Source organism: Rana temporaria, chromosome 4, assembly GCF_905171775.1.
Source record: "Rana temporaria chromosome 4, aRanTem1.1, whole genome shotgun sequence".
In the NCBI taxonomy this organism is placed as follows: domain Eukaryota; kingdom Metazoa; phylum Chordata; class Amphibia; order Anura; family Ranidae; genus Rana; species Rana temporaria.
The window spans coordinates 87,750,970-87,772,647 of NC_053492.1; the positions used below are offsets into that span (position 1 = coordinate 87,750,970).

At 44.6% G+C, this 21,678-nt stretch overlaps 1 protein-coding gene across 2 annotated transcripts in view; it reads right to left on the bottom strand.

Moving 5' to 3' along the window:
- The window catches only part of TAF1B (TATA-box binding protein associated factor, RNA polymerase I subunit B), a 187,738-nt gene that overhangs the window by 13,082 nt on the left and 152,978 nt on the right, over positions 1 to 21,678 (bottom strand). The window lies entirely within an intron of this gene.

The window sequence follows — 21,678 nt, forward strand, 5'->3', positions numbered from 1 at the left end:
CCTGGGTATGCCCAATATAGCGAAGCCCTGTACAGAATGATGAGGTAATTTATTAAAATTGTACTTACATCAAAGGATAAAACAAGCATAAGAATAAAAAGTTCATAAACTGCCACGGCTCGCAGCGTGCTTGTGTCTCCAGGGCTCGCCTAACGTGTTTCATCCAATAGGACATCGTCAGAGGCGTTTCATTACACACTGAAACTGGTGCAGGGATCTCGTCTCTCCCTTTCCACTAAAAGACTGTATAATATTTCCTGTTTTAGCGCCTCATGTGGACATATAGATATATACAGTATCTCACAAAAGTGAGTACACCCCTCACATTTTTGTAAATATTTTATTATATCTTTCCATGCAACAACACTGAAGAAATTACATTTTGCTACAATGTAAAGTAGTGAGTGTACAGCTTGTATAACAGTGTAAATTTGCCTTCCCCTCAAAATAACTCAACACAAAGCTATTAATGTCAAAGCAACAAAAGTGAGTACACCCCTAAGTGAAAAAGTCCAAATTGGGCCCAATTAGCCATTTTCACTCCCCAATGTCATGTGACTCGTTAGTGTTACAAGGTCTAAGGTGTGAATGGGGAGCAGGTGTTAAATTTGGTGTAATCGCTCTCACTCTCCCATACTGGTCACTGGAAGTTCAACATGGCATCTCATGGCAAAGAGCTCTCTGAGGACCTAAAAAAAAAAAAGAATTGCTGCTCTACATAAGATTATTGCCAAGACCCTGAAAAAGACCATACAGAGGTTTAACAGGATGGGTTCCACTCAGAACAGGCCTTGCCATGGTCGCCCAAAAAAGTTGAGTGCACATGCTCAGTATCATATCCAGAGGTTGTCTTTGGGAAATAGATGTATAAGTGCTGCCAGTATTGCTGCAGAGGTTGAAGGGGTGGGGGATCAGCCTGTCAGTGCTCAGATCATACGCCGCCCACTGCATCAAATTGGTCTGCATGGCTGTCATACCAGAAGGAAGCCTCTTCTAAAAAAGAAGCACAAAAAGCCTGCAAACAGTTTGCTGAAGACAAGCAGACTAAGGACATGGATTACTGGAACCATGTCCTGTTGTCTGATGAGACCAAGATAAACTCATTTGGTTCAAATGGTGTCAAGCGTGTGTGGTGGCATCCAGGTGAGGAGTACAAAGACGAGCGTGTCTTGCCTACAGTCAAGCATGGTTGTGGGAGTGTCATGGTCTGGGGCTGCATAAGTGCTGCCGACACTGGGAAGCTACAGTTCATTGAGGGAACCATGAATGCCAACATGTACTGTGGCATACTGAAGCAGAACATGATTCCCTCCCTTCGGAGACTGGGTTATTTTGAGGGAACAGCAAATTTACACAGTTATACAAGCTGTACACTTACTACTTTACATTGTAGCAAAGAGTCATTTCTTCAGTGTTGTCACATAAAAAGATATAATAAAATATTTACAAAAATGTGAGGGGTGTGCTCACTTTTGTGAGATACTGTATGTATTTGGGAGGTGCCTCTAGAAACAGCACGGAGAGACAGTAGTGGTGCTTAGCAAGCTACTACAGGACGCGATAACTAGCTAGGCCATAAAAAAGAAGGTGGGATAATCCTGGCAGATGTTAAGCAGGTCTGAAACTGTTTCTTTGTAGGAGGACCTTCTGCAAATATTTTTTTATATATATTTTTGGGGTATATTTATTATAGCAAAAAGTTAAAAATGTTGATTTTTTTTCAAAATTGCAAAAAATAAAAACCGCAGAGGTGATCAAATACCACCAAAAGAAAGCTCTATTTGTTGGAAAAAAAGGACACCAATTTTGTTTGGGAGCCACGCCGCACGGCCGCTCAATTGTCAGTTAAAGCGACACAGTGCCGAATCGCAAAAAGGGGCCAGGTCCTTTACCTGCATAATGGTCCGGGTCTTAAGTGGTTAAAGTAAAACAGTAAAAGTGAAATATTCCTTTAAATTCCGTACCTGGGGGGTGTCTATAGTATGCCTGTAAAGCAGTGCATGTTTCCTGTGTTTATAACAGTCCCTGCACAAAATGACATTTCTAAAATGGAAAAAAATGAATTTAAAACTACTTGCGGCTATAACGAATTGTCGGTTCCCGGCAATACAGATAAAAGTCATAGAAAAAAAAAAACAACATGAGCGCTCTATTTTGTGTATAGCGCAAAAAAATAAAAACTGCAGAGGTGATCAAATACCACCAAAAAAAAGCTCTATTTGTGGGAAAAAGAGACATCAACTTTGTTTGGGAGCCACGTCGCACAATTATCAGTTAAAGCAACGCAGTGCCCAATTGCAAAAAATGGCCTGGTCTTTGGCCAGCAAAATTGTCCGGGACTTAAGTGGTTAAGGCGAACCCTGCGCCAAATAAAATAAAAATTGCGTGGGGTTTCTGGCGGTTTCCCCGTGGTGTCACGGCTGACCCCACCGACGCGTCACGGAAAACCCTGGTGGCGTCAGAGGGGTGGGGTCACCCATCCACATCACGGATGGCTCCACCCTCGGTATAAAAGAGCCGTCAAACGGGTCGCGTCATTCGGCCGGGAGCCTCCTATGGAGGCAGTATCGTTCGTAGTGGCGGGTCGGACTCGTAGAAGGATTACGGTGCTGGAATCTTATTTTTTTTATTTTTATTAACCACTTTCGGACCGCCGCATGTACATTTACGTCGGCAGAATGGCACGGACAGGCACATTGGCGTACCTGTACGTCCCTGCCTAGACGTGGGTCGGGACCCCCCCCCCCCCCCCCGTACATGCGGCGGATCCCGTGGCTTCAGGAGCGATCCGGGACGAGGAAAATGACAATGGTCCCAAAAATGTGTCAAAATTGTCCGAAGTGTCTGCCATAATGTCGCAGTCACGAAAAAAAACGCTGATCGCCGCCATTAGTAGTAAAAAAAAAAAATAATAATAAAACTATCACCTATTTTGTAAACGCTATAAATTTTGCGCAAACCAATCGATAAACGCTTATTGCGATTTTTTTACCAAAACGTATCGGCCTAAACTGAGGAAAAAAAATTATGTTTTTGGGGGATATTTATTATAGCAAAAAGTAAAAAATATTGAATTTTTTTCAAAATTGTCGCTCTATTTTTGTTTATAGCGCAAAAAATAAAAACCGCAGAGGTGATCAAATACCAAAAGAAAGCTTTATTTGTGGGGAAAAAAGGACGCCAATTTTGTTTGGCAGCCACGGCGCACGACCGCGCAATTGTCTGTTAAAGCGACGCAGTGCCGAATTGTAAAAACCCCTTGGGTCATTTAGCAGCATATTGGTCCGGTCCTTAAGTGGTTAAAGGACTTGTCCCAACTTTGTGTGTTTTTTTTCTCCTTTTTTCTGTGAAATGGTAGGGGTACCCCATTACCAATTCACATGGGGGGGGGGCCTGGATCTGGAGATCCCCTTTGTTAAAGGGGGCCATCCAGATTCCAATAAGCCCCCCTGCCCACAGACCCCCACAACCACCGGGGCAAGGGTTGTGGGGATGAGGCCCTTGTCCCCATCCTCCCAATGTTGAGGGAAGGTGGCCTGGTACGGTTTTGGAGTGTTTTCCTGCAGCCTGCCAGGTTGCATGCTCGGATAAGGGTCTGGTATGGATTTTTGGGGGGACCCCACGCCATCTTTTTTTTTTTATTTGGCGCAGGGTTTCCCTTAATATCCTTACCAGACCCAAAGGGCCTGGTAATGTACTGGGGGGGACCCATGTCGTGTTTTTTCAATGACTTATCTGTATTGCCGGGACCCAACAATTCATTATAGCTGCAAATAGTTTTTAATGGCTTTTTTTCCCCTTTAGAAATTTCATTTTGTGCAGGGACTGTTATAAACACGGGAAACATGCGCTACTTTACAGGCATACTATAGACACCCCCCAGGTATGAAATTTAAAGGAATATTTTACTTTTATTGTTTCACTTTAAGCATTATTAAAATCACTGCTCCCGGAAAAAAGAATTTTTTTTTTTTAAAAATTGCATTCATACATGTCCCCTGGGGCAGGACCCAGGTCCCCAAACACTTTTTATGACAATAAATTGCATATTAGCCTTTAAAATTAGCACTTTAGATTTTTCATGTTCGTGTCCCATAGACTTTAACCACTTGCTTACTGGGCACATAAACCCCCTTCGTGCCCAGGCGAAATTCCAGCTTCCGGCACTGCGTCGCTTTAACTGACAATTGCGCGGTCGTGCGACGTGGCTCCCAAACAAAATTGGCGTCCTTTTTTCCCCACAAATAGAGCTTTATTTTGGTGGTATTTGATCACCTCTGCAGTTTTTATTTTTTGCGCTATAAACAAAAAAAAGAGCGACAATTTAAATATATATATATATATTTTTTACTTGTTGCTATAATAAATATCCCAATTTTTTTTAAAAAAAAAAAAGATTTTTTTTCTCAGTTAAGGCCGATACGTATTTTTCGAACGTATTTTTGTAAAAAAAAAAAAAAAAAAAAATCGCAATAAGCGACTGGTTTGCGCAAAAGTTATAGCGCCTACAAAATGGGGGATAGATTTATGGGGTTTTTTTGTTTTTTTTTACTTGTAATGGCGGCGATTTGCATTTTTTTTGTCAGGACTGCGATATTGCGACGGACGTATCGGACACTTTTGACACAATTTTGGGACCATTCACATTTATACAGCGATCAGTGCTATAAAAATGCACGAATTACTGTATAAATGTGACTGGCAATGAAGGGGTTAACACTAGGGGGTGAGGAAGGGGTTAAATGTATTCCCTCATTGTGTTCTTACTGTGTGGGGGGAGGGGGGTGACTGGGGGAGGTGACCGATGCTGTGTTCCTATGTAAAGGGACACAGATCGGTCTCCTCTCTCCCTCACAGCACGTGGAGCTCTGTGTTTACACACAGAGCTCCACGTCCTGCTGTGTTACCGACGATCGCGAGTGTCTGGCGGACATCGCGGCCGTCAGGCACTCGCATCAGCTCCCGAGCGATGCGCCGGGCACGTTGTTTCCCCGCTGCGCGCACAGGGAACAACAACAGCAGGACGTCCATGGACGTCCACCCGGCACTTGAGAGCCACGCTGTGGACGTCTTTCGACCATAGCGCGGATCTCAAGTGGTTAACGGTGTTCAAACAAATTTTTTGCCTGTTCACATGTTCTGCTGCGAACCGAACCGGGGGGGTGTTCGGCTCATTCCTATTTATCATAGCGGTTTAGTGGATGAGTTTGGGTTTGGTCCAAACTTGGCTTCAGACCTAACCTAGAAGGAAGTGGTCACTCCTGCCTATGGCCACCCAATCAACTGCAGCCAGGCTCTCTCAGTGGTACATGTACATGAAGTTGCGGGGATGCTAAAGACCTCTGAACGAATATTGCCAAGTGGCCTTGCAACACTAGGGTCCTCAGTTTGCATCTCAACCATTTTACTACCTGCATTGAATTTGCATGTTCTCCCTGTATTTGGGTGGGATTCTTCTGGGTACTCCAACTTTCTCTTCTTACATAGACGTGCTAAAGGTTAACTGGGCCCTGTCTAAATTGGCCCTAGTATTTATGCATGCATACATTGATGTGAATGCACAGTGCTGTGTAAAATCCCTGGGCTATAAAAATATCTGTAATAAACAAAAAAATCCTAAAACAAATTCTTATTTTTATTGAGTAGCTCCTCTCCCTCTAACACACTCGTTCCCAGTACCGGTAATCTCAGAGAAAGCTTTCATTTAACCAATTCACGGTACCGCTAATACTAGTTAGTCACATTTGGCTGGTCATGTTCTAGAATTTTGAATGTTCACATAAAAAAAAAAAAAGTCCAGTTAAATGGTGAATAACTATCACCAGGTCTATTAACATTTAAATCTGATTTACAATGCGACAATGTTAGGTGAAATGCAATAAATTGCTCATCAGATCTTAACTCTGATGACCTTATTGAAGAATGTAGAGAAACTGGCAAAGCATGATATACATTGTTGCAGTAATAACACCCTACAGCTATACTGGCCATTTCAAGTCGCCAAGCCTGTACTTTATAGAAAGTGTTTTGAAAAGTATCTCAACTTGCCAACTGCACCGCTGTAGCCCTTTAACCACTTCAATACAGGGCACTTCCCCCCTTCCTGCCCAAGGCAATTTTTGATTTCAGCGCTGTCGCTATTTAAATGACAATTGCACGGTCATGCAACACTACCCACATTTTTTTTATCATTTTGTTCCCACAAATGGTGCTTTCTTTTGGTGGTATTTGATCACCACTGGGGTTTTTATCTTTTTGCTAAACAAATAAAAAAAAAAAAAATGTTTTCTTTGTTTTGGTTATAAAATTATGTAAATACGTTTTCTCCTTCACTGATGAGGTCGCACTGATAGGCCCTAATATGCAGCACTGATAGGTGGCACTGATGGGCATTGATAGGTGCCACTGATGGGTGACACTGAAAGGCTGCACTGATGGGTACCAATAGGTGGCACTGATTAGCCCCACCGATGAGAAGGCCCTGGTAAATGTGGTTTTGTTCCACAATGTTTTTATATTCTAAATATTATTCAATTTATTTTATGTAAAATTAAACATACCCTTTTCTACGTCCTTGAGGTACCGAGATAGTCCAAACCTTTCTCTCTTTTTCCAGGGGCATTTCTGAGGTGATCCCAGGCAACTATTTCTATGATATATGGATGATGGTACCCACCCCTATCTCAGTAAAAACTCCTAATTGAGGCAATATTCTATTGAGAAAACATTTATGGCCACTGATTGGCATACCTGGTCATCATTGGTGGGCATCCCTGGAGGTCCTGGGTGGGCATCCTCACAGCTGATAACATGGTAAAGAGCCTCCGTCTGAGTTGCGGTGTGTCAAACTGACACACCACACCACAGATTGCCGCAATGCGTGCTGGCTTGTTGTCCTGCTTGACGTCATACGACGCCTAGTCAGGATAACTGAACCACTTCCAGGCCGTCATTCTGCTATAGGCCAGGTGGGAAGTGGTATTAAATCCAAAAACAAACATTTATTAATATGTAAAAATGAATAAAAAATTTGCACCAATTCCTAGATGTGGTGGCTGCATTAGTTTTCTTTAAGACAATTTTCCTTTATTTCACCTAGCAATCTTGCCAGTAAATCTATTGATCTTTCTTTAACCACTTCCATACTGGGCATTTTCACCCCCTTCCTGCTCAGACCAATTTTTAGTTTTCAGCGCTGTTGCACTTTGAATGACAATTGCGCGGTCGTGCGACGTGGCTCCCAAACAAAATTGATGCCCTTTTTTCCCCACAAATAGAGCTTTCTTTTTGGTGGTATTTGATCACCTCTGCGGTTTTTATTTTTTGCGCTATAAACAAAAGAAGAGCGACAATTTTGAAAAAAAAACACAATATCTTTTACTTTTTGATTTAATAAATATAATTATTTTAAAAAAAATACATTTTTCCTCAGTTTAGACCGATACATATTCTTCTACATATTTTTGGTAAAAAAAAAAAAAAAAAAAAAAATTGCAATAAGCGTATTTGATCGGTTTGCGCAAAAGTTCTAGCGATTACAAAATAGGGAATAGAATTATGGCATTTAAATTTTTTTTACTAGTAATGGCGGCGATCTGCGACTTTTATTGTGACCGTGACATTGCGGCGGTCATATCGGACACATTTTTGGGACCATTCACATTTACACAGCGATTAGTGCTATAAAACTGCACTGATTACTGTGTAAATGTGACTGGCAGGGAAGGGGTTAATACTAGGGGGCGCTGAAGGGGTTAAGTGTGTTCTGTTAGGGGGAGGGGGACTCACAAGGGGAGGAGATCGATGTGTGTTCCTCTGTACTGGGAACACACATCAGTCTCCTCACCGCTGACAGGACATGGATCTGTGTGTTTACACACACAGATCCATGGTCCTGCCGTGATTGCGGGTACCCGGCGGACATCGCAGCCGCTGGGCATGCGCACCGGGTCCCGAGCAATGCGGCAGGGGCGCACGCGCCCCCCTAGCGGCCGGAAAAGCAAGGACGTCATATGATGTCCAGTCTGAAAGACGAGAGGTTCCCGCCGACGTCATTTTACTATGACTCGGTAGGGAAGAGATTAACAGACCAAGCTATCCAGCAAACATGGCAGTTAGGTTTGAGACAAACCTTTTTACACTGACAGGCGTGCCTACAATGGTCAGCTTTTGTGTAAGGAAAAGAATGTTACTGTAACTGATTAAAGAGTATTCAATGGAGTACAGCTTCAATTTGTTAGTAAAGTCCATTTAAAGATGGATCGAAATTTGGTGGATTCGGCAGGAACCGGACGAATTTCGATCTATTTGTGGCCACTGCAGTTGAACAAAATTAGATCTACCAATCGGCATCTGTTTAACTGCCAATGCCGTCCATGTTTTTAGGGCTTTAATCCATTTAAAGTCCAGAATAATTTGTTTGTGTTTTGCCCTGCCCTAAGAGAGTCAACTGGACCATTGCATTGCCTGCTTGCCATCACACCTCAATGAAAGCTACTACAGGCTGATAAGGGGGAGCGGCCATATGCACGTCCTATTTTGTTGAATTTGTCCACAGATATATGACTGAAGATGCCACAGATGTTGTTATTTTTATTAAAGTACATCAGGATTTTTTTATGTGATCAGTTTGGATAGGGACCATACCTAACAGTATTCTTTAACCACTTGACCGGAAGATGTACCCACCTTCATGACTAGGCCATTGTTTGCGATACGGTACTGTGATACTTATGCGTGGTACCACTGGGATCATGTCCGGCAAGCGGCTGTTTCTCTGCTTTGATCTTTTAACATTACTGGATTCTCAATATTCTGTGCCCGGACCCCTACACCTGACCACCAGTGGGACAGAGCACCTTCGCTTGGAGCAGCACACCACAAAGCTTAAAATAGCATAACTCCATGCTAGTCCAAACAAACTATTTCTTTCACTAAAACATGCAGTGGCTGGCCGCGCTGTATGAACAGTATGTAGTCTCCAGTGCTGTGTTCCAGCAGTGCAACGGGGAGTTCTTGTCCCGCTCCCAAAAGACAATCGAGTTGGGCTGAGTGCTGCTCAACCATTCACAGGAAGCCTTGTATTTTCTGAATGAATACAAAACTTCCCCTGAGTGACTGATGTGGAGAATCTGGCAGTTGACGTCACAACTTCTACCACAGTCAGAGGACGCTTTGATTCGTTCAGAAAATACAAAGCATCCTGTAAATGACTAAGCAGCCCGACTCAATTTTGTTCCAGGAGCAAGACAGGAACTCCTTATCCCACTGCTGGAACGCAACGCTGTATACTGTATGCAGCAAAGGCTAAATACAGTTCATACAGTGCTGACAGACACTATGTGTTAGTGAAGGAAATTGTTTGTTTGGACTAGCTTGGCACAAACAAGAGATTTAAAGTTCACTAAAGCATGAAATTAAGCTTTAAGTGGTGCATAAGAGAGATAGGTCAAAGAGATACAAGAACTGATACAAGGACAGGTTATCATACTGCTATGCACCAAAATACAGGAGAAATACAGACAAAAAAACGTTCACGCGCCTAGGGCCCGTTCACACCGGAACACAATGCGGGAAACCCGTGTTCTGTGCATGTTTCCTGCACCACATTCGAAACTCACTGGATGTTAGATCTGCTGCGGGTATCAATATATTCCTAATGACACCTGAAATGCAGAGCGCACACGCAGTGCATTTACCAGCACCGGATAGGGTGGTACTGCAGCACCTTGCAATTTGGTTGCAGTGCCTTTTTTTTAAAAGTAATGCATGCACTACTTTTGATGTGATCCAGTGCAATTTCAGCCCAATCAAACAAACGGGCTGATAAATTGCAGGGGAACACGGACCAGGTTTGTGCGCGATTTAGGTGTGAACTGGCTCCAAGACATACCACTCTAACAATGTCAACACGGTTTTAAAATGGCTATATGGTTTTATTTGGGCCGAACATTCCAGTTTTAATGGAGTTTCTAAAGTAAACCTATACTTCCATTGAAATGGTTATATACAAAAGTCCTGTCTAAGAGCACACACCATGAGATGTCTGCTAGTGCCTTTATTATCCAAAAAATCACCTTTGTGTCCCTCTTTGAGCTAGTTTCAATTTACCACTGCAACCTGAATGGCAACAGCATAAAAATGTCTTTAAGACAGGGCTTTTAATTGTAAAAGTTTCAAATGTACAAACTATAGAAATTTTAAAATTACAAATTGAATGAACAATTTTAACTAGCAGCCAGCTATTACTGTAAAACTAAAGTGAAGACTTAAAGCGGAGTTCCACTTAAAAGTGTAAGCTTCGCTTATCTGCCTCCCCCCCTCCGGTGCCACATTTGGCACCTTTCGGGGGGAGCGGGTACCTATTTTTGACAGGTACCCGTCTCCACTTTTGAGAGATCTCCCACAGAGAGATTACTCGGAAGTTCAGCCCCCTCCTCTTTCCCCCGCCACCGGGCCATTCACACAGCGCACTTCGTGTATGCGCAGTAGGGAACCGGCGGTGACGCTGAAAGGCTTCACTGTCGGTTTCCCTTACTAGGAATGGTGGCGGCAGCACCCAAGAGCTGGTGGAAACGTCAGCAACCCAGCTGATAACACTGGATTCCAGGACAGGCAAGTGTCCCAATATTAAAAGTCAGCAGCTAGAGCATTTGTAGCCACTGACTTAAATTTTTTTGCTGGGGGGTGGAACTCTGCTTTAAAGGCAGCGAATAGATGAACGGATTTTCTTTTCTGCTGTGGGCAATAGTTGAAAGTTAAAGGGAAAAAAAGATTGGCTGGTTGTACCCAAGTCAATTAAAGAATCAATTGTGTACAATTAGCCTGCCAATATATGGATCGAGTCTTGACCAGTCCCTGCTGAACTGGCCGAATTTCGATCCATGTTTGGTCGACTCTACCCAGTTGGATAGAATATCTGTTTTTGGGCCTCTGGCCAATCTGTTTTGAAATCTGAAAAGCTGTGATGAGCAGTAAGGTTATCAGTCCAGTAGCTCTCAAGCTGAAACTTACTGGGTTTTGCCAGTGTTATACGGCTGCATTAAAAACCTGAAGCTGTTGGAACACGTCTGAAAGACAAGCGTGTCCTAAAATAAACCACAAGATTTGTAAGGTCTAGATGATTCACTGGGCCAGTGGAGGAACTATGCCTGAGAAAAAAAAAATTATGAGCTAATAAAAACGTCCAACAGTTAAGAATCCAAACAAAAGAATGACATATATACTAAACACGTCATACAGAAGTGAGGCTAGCTTTTGTGAGTTCAGCTGCTAGTTTCCTTTTCATACATGATAAACTCAAAAATACTATCAGGTGAATTTTACTAACCTTAAGGTGTGTACAGCAACCAATCAGCTTCAGCTTGTTCAGTTAAAGTGTTACCTGTACTAAAAGTCTTGTTTTTATTTTTTGTTAAAAATAACAAACATTTCTATACTTGCCTGCCGTGTGCAGTGGTTTTGCACAGAGCAGCCAGGATCCTCCACTTCTCGGGTCCCTCTTTGGCGATCCTGCCCCCCCCCCCCGTCGATCGCTTCCACAGCAAGCAGCTTGCTATGGGAGCATCTGTGTGCTCATTCAGACCCTGAGCCGCGGCCCGGCCCTGTCCTCCTCTTTCTCCTCATTGACTCACTGACTTTGATTGAGAGCAGCGGAAGCCAAATGAGCTGAAACATAGATGCAGATTGGTTGCCATGCACAGCTTGCTTCAGGATTCTGCTACAGAAAGCTTAAAGGTCTGGGTTTCCTATAACTCGTACATACATGACTATCTTGCATGGCTTATTATAATGAGGCCTAATGTCTCATTATTTTGAGAGGGGGGTAAAAAAAAAAATAGGATTTTTGTACTCAACCGTAAAATCCTTTTCTCTGAGTTCATGGACAGACACAGCCTTAATCTTGACAAAGTGGGTATTGGCCTTCATTCAGGAGTGACTAGGCAGAAACTTATAGAAAGTGTTAAACACATCACACACACACACAGAGGCGGTCCCCCTCTGGGTATAACCCCTCTCTCTGCATTTTGCAGATCAGTTCGTCAAAAAGCATTACAAACATAAAAAAGGAGGGGTGGGTACTGTGTCCGTCCATGAACTCTGAGAAAAGGATTTTACGGCGAGTACAAAAATCGTATTTTCTCTTTTATTCATGGATGGGCACAGCCTTAATCTTGACAAAGTGGAATGTCCCAAAGCAGTGTCAAAAACGAGGGGTGGGAGCAGCATAAAAATAACTTTACCCCAAGACAAAACTGAGGAGTTGCAACTCTAAACAGCCGCCTGCAAAACTTTGCGGCTGAAAGAAGCATCTGAAGATGCACTCACATCAACCTTGTAGAATTTAGTGAAAGTGTGAACGGACGACCAGGTCGCCGCCTTACACACCTGGGGAACAGACACTTGATGTCGGAAAGCCCAAGAGGCACCTATTGCCCTGGTCTAATGCGCCGTGACACGAAAGGGAGGCGCTCGACCCCTTATGGCGTAAGCCTAAATCACGATCTAGAGATGGTGGCTGACGAGACCGCAAGGCCCTTTTTAGGACCAGCCACCGAAACAAACAGTGAGTCTGAACTCTGGAATGGAGCAGTAGCAGACAAGTATACTCTCAGAGCTCGGACAACGTCCAAGGAATGCAACGCCGCCACCTTAGAATGCGAGGGACGAGGACACAAGGATGAAAGTACAATGTCCTCATTGAGATGGAAGGACAAAACAACCTTAGGAAAAAAAGAAGGCTGTGGACACAGCATCACCTTATCCTTGTGGAAGATCAGATAGGGGACCTTGCATGACAAGGCTGCCAGCTCAGAAACCCGTCTAACTGACGTAACAGCCACCAAAAAGGCTACTTTCTGAGAAAGTGTCAACAAGGGAATCTCCCTAATGTTTTCAAACGGTGGTTTCTGAAGCACCGAGAGGACCAGATTCAGGTCCCAAGGAGGTAGGGGAGGACGGACCGGAGGGGTCACATGCCGAACCCCTGGCACAAACGTACTCACTAGAGAGTGAGCCGCCAGGGGTCGTTGGAAAAAAAGGCCGTCAGGGAAGAAATGTGCCCCTTGATCGTACTTAAGGCAAGATTTTGGTCCACCCCCCCCCCCGATGTAAGAACAACAAGACTCTGGAAACCAAATAAGTACACGGATTCCACCTAATTTCCTCACAAATGGATGTGTAGGCCTTCCAAGTGCGATGGTAAATCTTCCTAGAGGATAGCTTCCGAGCCCTACTCATGGTAGAAATCACTGAATCTGACAGGCCCTGGTCTCTTAGCACCTGGCTTTCAATATCCATGACGTTAAAGCCAGTGACTGTAAAGCAGGATGAACTATGGGACCTTTGCGCCAACAGGTCCTCTCTCAGCGGTAGACGCCAAGGGACATCTGCTACTAGACGCACTAGGTCAGCGTACCAAGGACGTCAAGGCCAATCCGGAGCAATTAGAATCATTGGGATCCCCTCTGCCTCCACTCTGCGAAGCAGATGAGGAAGGAGCTTCAGAGGAGGGAAGGCATAGATTAGCCGGCACTGACGCCACGGTGTCACCAACACATCTGTTACATCTGCCCATGGATCTCTTGACCTGGCCACAAACCTCAATACCTTCCGATTGAGTCGAGACGCCAGGAGATCTATGTCTGGCGTGCCTCATCTCAAAGGAGCTGAAACACCTCCGGGTGCAGAGACCATTCTCCTTGGTCCAGCATCTGGCGACTCAGGTAGTCCGCCTGCCAGTTTTCCACGCTCCTTTCTGCCCACCTCAGGATGTGGGCGACCTCCGACGCTGCAGCTAAGCTTCTGAGAGGCACAGCCTGATCGCCCGGAGTTCCAGGACATTGATCGGCAAGTGGGATGCCTCCGGAGTCCAGTGACCCTGGGCCGACTCGCCCCCCCCAACCGGTAAGGCTTGCGCTTGTCGTGACCGCCATCCAGTGAAAAGGAAGGAACGACTTCCTGGACAGAAGTGCTGGTGATGTCAGCCACCAAACCAGGGAGGTCCTGACTAGGTGGCTCACCCAGATTTGACAAACCAGGGAAGATGGGCACTTGTCCCATCTGGACAGAATTTCCTTCTGCAACACTCGAGTGTGAAATTGAGCATACTGTACTGCCTCGAAGGAGGCTACCTTGAGACCCGGGACTCGCATGCAAAAGCGGAGTGACGACCATCTATGGAACATCAACTGCCGCACGGCAGCCCGAAGAGTCTGCAACTTTTCCACAGGGAGAAAAACTTTTGCCTCTGAGAAGTCCAGAATCAACCCCAGATACACTAGGCGTTGAGTCGGCACCAATACTAACTTCTGAGTGTTCAGCACCCAACCAAAATTTCGGAGGGTCTGACAGGTTATAGACACGCTCACCTCTAATTCTGAGCTTGAAGTGGCCCTCAGAAGAAGATCGTCCAAGTAGTCCACGACATCGATGCCACGCTGTCTTAGTAGGACCAGAATCGGGGACGAGCACCTTGGTAAACACAATAGGTGCCGATGCCAGGCCAAAGGGGAGAGCCGAGGTCGGATATCAACATTGTGATGCCAATATCGGCATACTACGTCACATGGACGCATGCGCTCTGCACTTGGATGGGCTCTGCATCACACACTCACTACTTCAGCTTGCCGCTGATATGATTGTTTGAAATGTTTTAATCGGGAAGGCAGTCACTGAAGCGGACACTACTCGTTAGCATTACCAGACAGGAAGTCTAATCAGGACTCCAAGCTCCTCCGAGCAAACGGTACAGCAGGACACTATATCCTCAGGATATCCCCAGGATGGGGGGCAATATACCCTGCCGGCTCCTGCAGCCGCTTTGAACATATAGCGGTCTGCTGCAATTATTCCCCTTATCATGGGAGGCTTCCCTGTTTATGCTTTGCTGCTATTGATGCCATTTTTGCCTTCCTGCTTTTGCCCGTTTGCCCTTTTGCCTTCTACCATTGGCTCAAGTGTGACTGAATTACTGCAATCTATACTTACAGCCTCTTATACAGGACACACATCATCCAACCGTGTTATGTTAGTGTGTTTGATGCCAATTTTTTTTTAATATAGATGAGCCCTTCTCCACACTGCTCAATATTCCCTTTAGGGGACTTGGTCAACCTATTTGGCTGGTCCAATCATATTGCAGTCTAGCCAACTGAGATTACATTTCCAGCTGGCCATTCTGCTTGAGTACTGCATGCATGCACTGTGTGACCTAGTTGTGTTTTTAATATAGACAACATTGTCTTATTAATTTTATTGATATGGTGGTGGTGTAGGGTTTTTGAGTGCCTTATTATGAATATGTTTTTGTAAATTTTTTACCAATAAATCAATTTTCTATACGGCGTGGTCCACCCGTGGCTTCTTGATCCGGGGGGGGGGGGGGTTCCCTTTTTGTTCACCCCGGGGGGCTGTTTTTTGTATTCGTTATAGGCCCACGGAGACCGCACCCTAGAGGTGAGTCCGTAATTCATGGAACACTGAGAGGTTCATATAGCCTGCCCAATAGTTTGTAATTTAGTGAGCAGAGGACCTACCTCCTTTTTCTCTTTTGTGGTTACTACTTACCCTTCTTGCGTGGATTCTGATTACCCTTCCGCATGGTTACAGAGGTGACTGTCAGCCCGGCCGCTGCAACTTGGCCCTATAGACCAGTCATATGCTAGCCCTGGAGCGCGTAGCGCACCGGCCACCCGTAGAGCGATGGCCATGTCGTGGACGACCCAGCGCATAGCTACGGTCAGCACACGCTCGATGACCGAAACTGGGGAGACTACAAGGATCTGGGATCCAGCCTGTCACCCAGTCGGCGGTTGATCGTAGATCACAGGAACAATAAAAAAAAAATAATAATAATAATAAAAAAATCAATTTGGAATAGATCTCCAGGCCTATGGGCTAGGCAGAACAAAAAATGATCTGCAAGGTGCAAAGAGAGGGGTTATACCCAGAGGGACCGCCCCCCTGGGTGGTACTGTATGGTGTGAGGTGTTTAACACTTTCTATAAGTTTCTGCCTAGTCCCTCCTGAATGAAGGCTAATACCCACTTTGTCAAGATTAAGGCTGTGTCCGTCCATGAACGAAAGAGAAAATTAACTTTGAGAGTCCCAGTGTGTGGATTAAACACTATGAAGTTCCTTTTCCCCTCACTAAACACAGTTATTACCCCGTTTGCGCTGGATTCATTTGTATAAAAAGAGGTGTATACAGCAAGCTTGGGTCTGGGGAGGGGACAGTAAAATAATGCAGGTGACCTTCAGGTCACCACCATCCGCTCAATGCAACGCATTCAACTGAATGGAGGCTCCCTGCATTGCACACCATTTGTAAAACAGCTTGTATGAATGAAACACAATCTATGAATGAAGGAGCGAACCTTTTCATTCATAGAAGCACGACTTCTATAAATGAAGGGATTGGGCTGAAAGGGTGGGCAAAGTCTGGTACTCTTGAGTGCTGAGTGGCAAGTGCCTATCACAGCTCTCTCAGCTCTATAAACCCCTGCCACAACAGATGATTACAGCAGGGGGTGGAAGATTTTTACTAAAACAGGAATCAGCAGCACAAGGGACACACGTACAGATGGTGTGTGTGTGTATATATATATATATATATATATATATATATATATATATATATATATATATATATATATATATATATATATATAAAAAAATAGCTTTAAGCTGCATTAATCAGATGAACATTTTAGTCCTTTCCTGACAAATTTGATCTCACAACAAACAATTGTTCTATATTTCATAAGCACTGATTATATTTACACAAGATATAGGTCATTAAATATACAGATGGAATTTTTTTTACAAACTTTTAGGCCTCATTCACACGGATGTTTTGAAAATTGAGCTGTAAAAACCTGATTTTATCCGCGTTTTGCATTAGTGTCAATTCGCGTTTAGCTGCGCTAGATATCCGCTGCGCTAGATATCAGCTGCGTTTCTCTACCCCTATTCAAAATCAATGGTTCCCCATGGCACCAAAAGTCGGATAATCAAGACGAGTGTGTGCTGAGAATCTTGAAGTCGAACCCCACCAAAATGTAAAATAAAAAATTTGGTTAGGATCTCAAGGGAAACCCCCACGCCAAAAAAAAAGTTCCCCCATCCCCCAAAATCCATACCAGACTCTTATACGACCACACAGCCCTGCAGGTCAGGAAAGGGGGGGCGTGCGACCATACCAGGCCACATGCCCTCAACATGGGGGGGTGGGAGCTTTGCGGCAGGGGGGGGCTCTGCACCACCCCATCTCAAAGCACCTTGTCCCCATGTTGATGAGGACAAGGGCCTCTTCCCAACAACCCTTGCTGTTGGTTGTCGGGGTCTGCGGGCGGGGGCTTATTGGAATCTGGAAGCCCCCTTTCACCTAAAAAAAGCGTCAAAAATAAAACACACTACACAGGTTTTTAAAGTATTTTATTAAGGAAGCTCTGGCTGTTCTCCCTTTTCTGGCGACGTCTTCTCCCTGTGCCAGTCCTTCTCCCCTCTCCGGTTCTTCTTCTCACTGTTGCTGGGTCTTTTCCTTCTGTTCTTCCGATGTTGACTCGACACATTCTCCAGATGTAATGATGGGACCACCGCGTGCAATGACTTAAATAGGCATTGGGGGAGGGAACCTGATGACATAATTTGGAGGCCACACACCTTGCAACGTCATTGGCCTTCAAATTGCATCATCGGGTGGCCCCGCCCATGCCAATATAAGTCATTGCACACGGCGGATCCTGCATTACACCAGGGGATCGTGTCAAGTCAACATCGGAAGAAGAACACAGGGGGAAAAGACCCTGCAAAAGAGCGAGAAGACAATGCAGAGAGGAGGAGAATCAGAGAGGGTAGAAGGACCGACATAGGTAGAACATGTCGCCAGAAGAGCCGGAGCTGCCTTAATAAAATACTTTAAAAACCTGTGTAGTGTGTTTATTTTTGACACTTTTTTTTTTTAGGTGAATGGGTAGGGGTACGACATACCCCATACTCACTCACCTAGGGTGTAAAAGGGGGCTTCCAGATTCCAAAAAGCCCCTGCCCGCAGACCCAGACAACCAACGGCAAGGGTTTTTGGGAAGAGGCCCTTGTCATCAACATGGGGACAGGGAGCTTTGGAGTGGGGGGGCGCAGAGCCCCCCCCCTGCCCCAAAGCACCCACCCCCCCAAGTTGAGGGCATGTGGCCTGGTATGGTCTGGGTGGTTGCACTCGCTCGCCCCCCCCTTTCCTGACCTGCCAGGCTATGTGCTCGGATAAGTGTTTGGAATTGCCTTGGGGGGAAAAACTTACGCACATTTTTTTTTACATTTTTTTGGTGGGGTTCAACTTCCAGATTCCCAGCACCTCATCTTGATCATACTTCTGGTGCGACTTCTATTCAAATCAACGGGCTTCCATAGGAAACCATTGATTTTGAATAGAGGCAGAGAAATGCCAGATGAGACTGAATGCTGTGTCTACAGCATTATGCCTTGTTAACCCGCGTTTAACACCTTTTACCGGCATCTGGCGGTTTTACAGCTCTAGTGCTGGAGCCTCAGAACACGCTGGTCCTGGGTTTTTTCTGGAACCTAAAAACGCCAATGCCTGCTACAGCTCAAAAACGCCATGGTGTGTATGCTGCAAAAAAAGCTCAAAAACGCAGCTGTAAAAACGTCCGTATGTATGAGGCCTTATGATGTAAGAGTTTAAAGTGTTACTAAACTCAGGAACCTGCATTAACTATATCTGGCCTCTCACAGAACATAGAAATGCAATTATATTCGTAAATATAAACAGCTAAATACCCTTTCTTATCAGCAGTTATGCTACTTCTATCAGTGACTTCTATCAGTGTACAGCCAAGCACTGGTTAAATCTTGTAGGAGTTTTAATTCTCCCCCGATTGTCCTATGAGGCTGCAGGACCCCTGACCCTCCATCTGGACAGTGCTGATCATATGCAACCTTCCCAAAAAAACTCTAGTAATACACACCAAAATAAGCATGTGCAGAGTGACTCAAAAGACTGTTATCAGGAAATGATTTGGGGGACAGTGGAAGAAGGGGAGGCATTTTTTTTTACTGTATCATAACCAAGTCCAAACCAGAAAATAAGTTAGCATAAGCAACGTGTTCTTTTCGAATGCCACAAACATTCTGGATGCCTCTCAGTCTCTAAATTTTGTTTGCCAATTTTTTATTTTTTTTAGCTTGCATGAAGTGTGGAAGGGGTTGAGCCTCCCATTTTCTTGTTTCCATTGGGTAATCCCCCAACTGATAGAAAGCTGACCCCAAGGACAGGAAGTTTAGGGATGTTTCCATGCTCAAATCCTTCAATTCTCTATTCAAAACTAAGGGCCAGATTCACGTAGGAGAGCGTATCTTTGTGCGGGCGTAGCGTATCCTATTTACGCTACGCCTCCGCAACTTAGACAGGCAAGTGCAGTATTCACTTTGTGAATACTGCACTTGCTCCGTAAGTTGCGGCGGCGTAGCGTAAATCGGCCGGCGTAAGCCCGCGTAATTCAAATGTGGAAGAGGTGGGCATGTTTTATTAAAATGAGCCGTGACCCCATGCAAATGAAGCGCCGATCGTACGGCGCATGCTCCGTATCACGTCGAATTTATTTCCTAAGATACGCCGGCTCAATGCCTGTGACGTGAACGTAACCTACGCACATCCCCATTCACGTACGACTTACGTAAACAATGTAAAAAGATACGCTTGTTCCGACGTCCATACTTTGCATTGGCTGCGCCTCATATAGCAGGGGTAACTTTATGCCGGACGTAAGCCGAACGTAAACGGCGTAGTGGGCGCAAGTACATTTGTGAATCGGCGCATCAACCCAATTTACATATTCGACGCGTAAATCTACCGAAGCGCCCCTTGCGGCCAGCGTAAATATGCACCCAAGATACGACGGCGTCGGAGACTTACGCCGCTCGTATCTTGGCCAAATTTATGCGCAACTTATTCTAAGAATCAGGCGCATAGATACGACGGGTCACATTCGGACTTACGACGGCGTACGTGGAGATACGCCGTCGTAAGTCCTTTGAGAATCTGGCCCCAAGAGTATAAGTAACAAAGTAGTGTTACTAAGTACGGTAAGTAACAAAACTTTTGCATAGGTTCCAGTTTTAATTAAATTTAGTTTCATAGATCAGGAATCCTATGTAAATATATGAAATGTTAAAACATTAGAGGCTGGAATATATAAAAACGTCAAAACATTAGAAGATGGAAACATGGGTGCTGCCTCAAAAAAAAAATCCTAATTTAAATTTTATTCATTTTATTTTATGTTCACGGGTCTATGACAAACAATTAACAAAGGCAAAATGTTTCAGTGTACTGCCAACCTAAATCCTTCTACACCTGACACTGAGCTTACCTGGAAATCCAACTGGAATAGGCGTGGAAAGGACAGGAAATCAAAACAGGTGCCTGAACACAACAGCTTTTGTTAACAGGGGAACATAGGAGCCCTGTATGTGTTTATTATAATCATAACTGACACGCAGCACAGAGAAAAAAAAAAAAACCTGGAATACGAATACCGTTCCATTTTCCTTATTTGTCTTGGCGACCATGTGTAGCCCAGGCTGGAACCGTGACTTTGTTTATCTTTCAGAACTTAGCTACCCATTTTCACAGCACAAACTTCTCCTTTGTGAATGTGTCTTGAAGATGAAAATTAATCTGAAACCTGTAACAGAGACTGGCCTTCTATTGTAACATGGGACCCAGATCCCTCCATTGTAAAGAATGGTTTAATCCGTCAATTCATCTTACTTATTACATATAGCTCTCACTGTAATGTAACCCACCCCACAGGGGTGTTTTCGTGTGAAGAAGGGAGAAAATGATGCCCCTGAAAGCTAACAGAATGACTTGGGCTTGTCTTTAGTATTACAACACAGTCATAGTTTCCCCCCCAGTGAACAAGACAACTTTTTTTGAGCACATTAAGAGTACATGATTATCTTTATTTCCATCAAGAAATGATGAATTAAACCAGGACAATAGCAGTGAATGTGCTCTCACCTGGTAATAATATGCTGCATTCAGACAATACTAGGGACACTTGTAATACAAGAGCAGGGTGTTAATGAAAGCAATCATAGTTACTACTTTTCATGCCACTGATGGGTTGCTTGGGTTCACATGGGGCTACATGTGATTCAAAGGGGTCTATACTTAACCCCTTCCCGCCGAGCGTATGCATATATGCGCCCTGGGCATTCGGGGGTTATACTGGGATGATGCCCGCAGCTGCTGGCATCATCCCGGTATAATTTTTTAGAGCCGGCAAATGGCTTTTCAGGGATAACAACCGATGCTAAAAGCCGCTCAGTTGTTATGCCGGAGGAGTGGGAGGGGACATCCACTGCTCTTACCGGGCCTCCCGTCCCACGATTCGCCACCTCCGGCGCCTAGAGAGAGACTGAATCGAAGACGCGAACGGCTTTGATTGAGTCTCTTCAATGTGAACATGGAAGCAACATCATGACGTCACTTCCGGGTTACTCGGCTGCCAATGGCGCTGGATTTAAAAAAATACACAGTATTCAGAATCGCCGCCAGAGCGAGAGCAATAATTCTAGCACTAGACCTCCTCTGTAACTCTAACTTGGTAACTGTAAAAAAAATTAAAATTAAAGCGTCGTCTATGGAGATTTTTA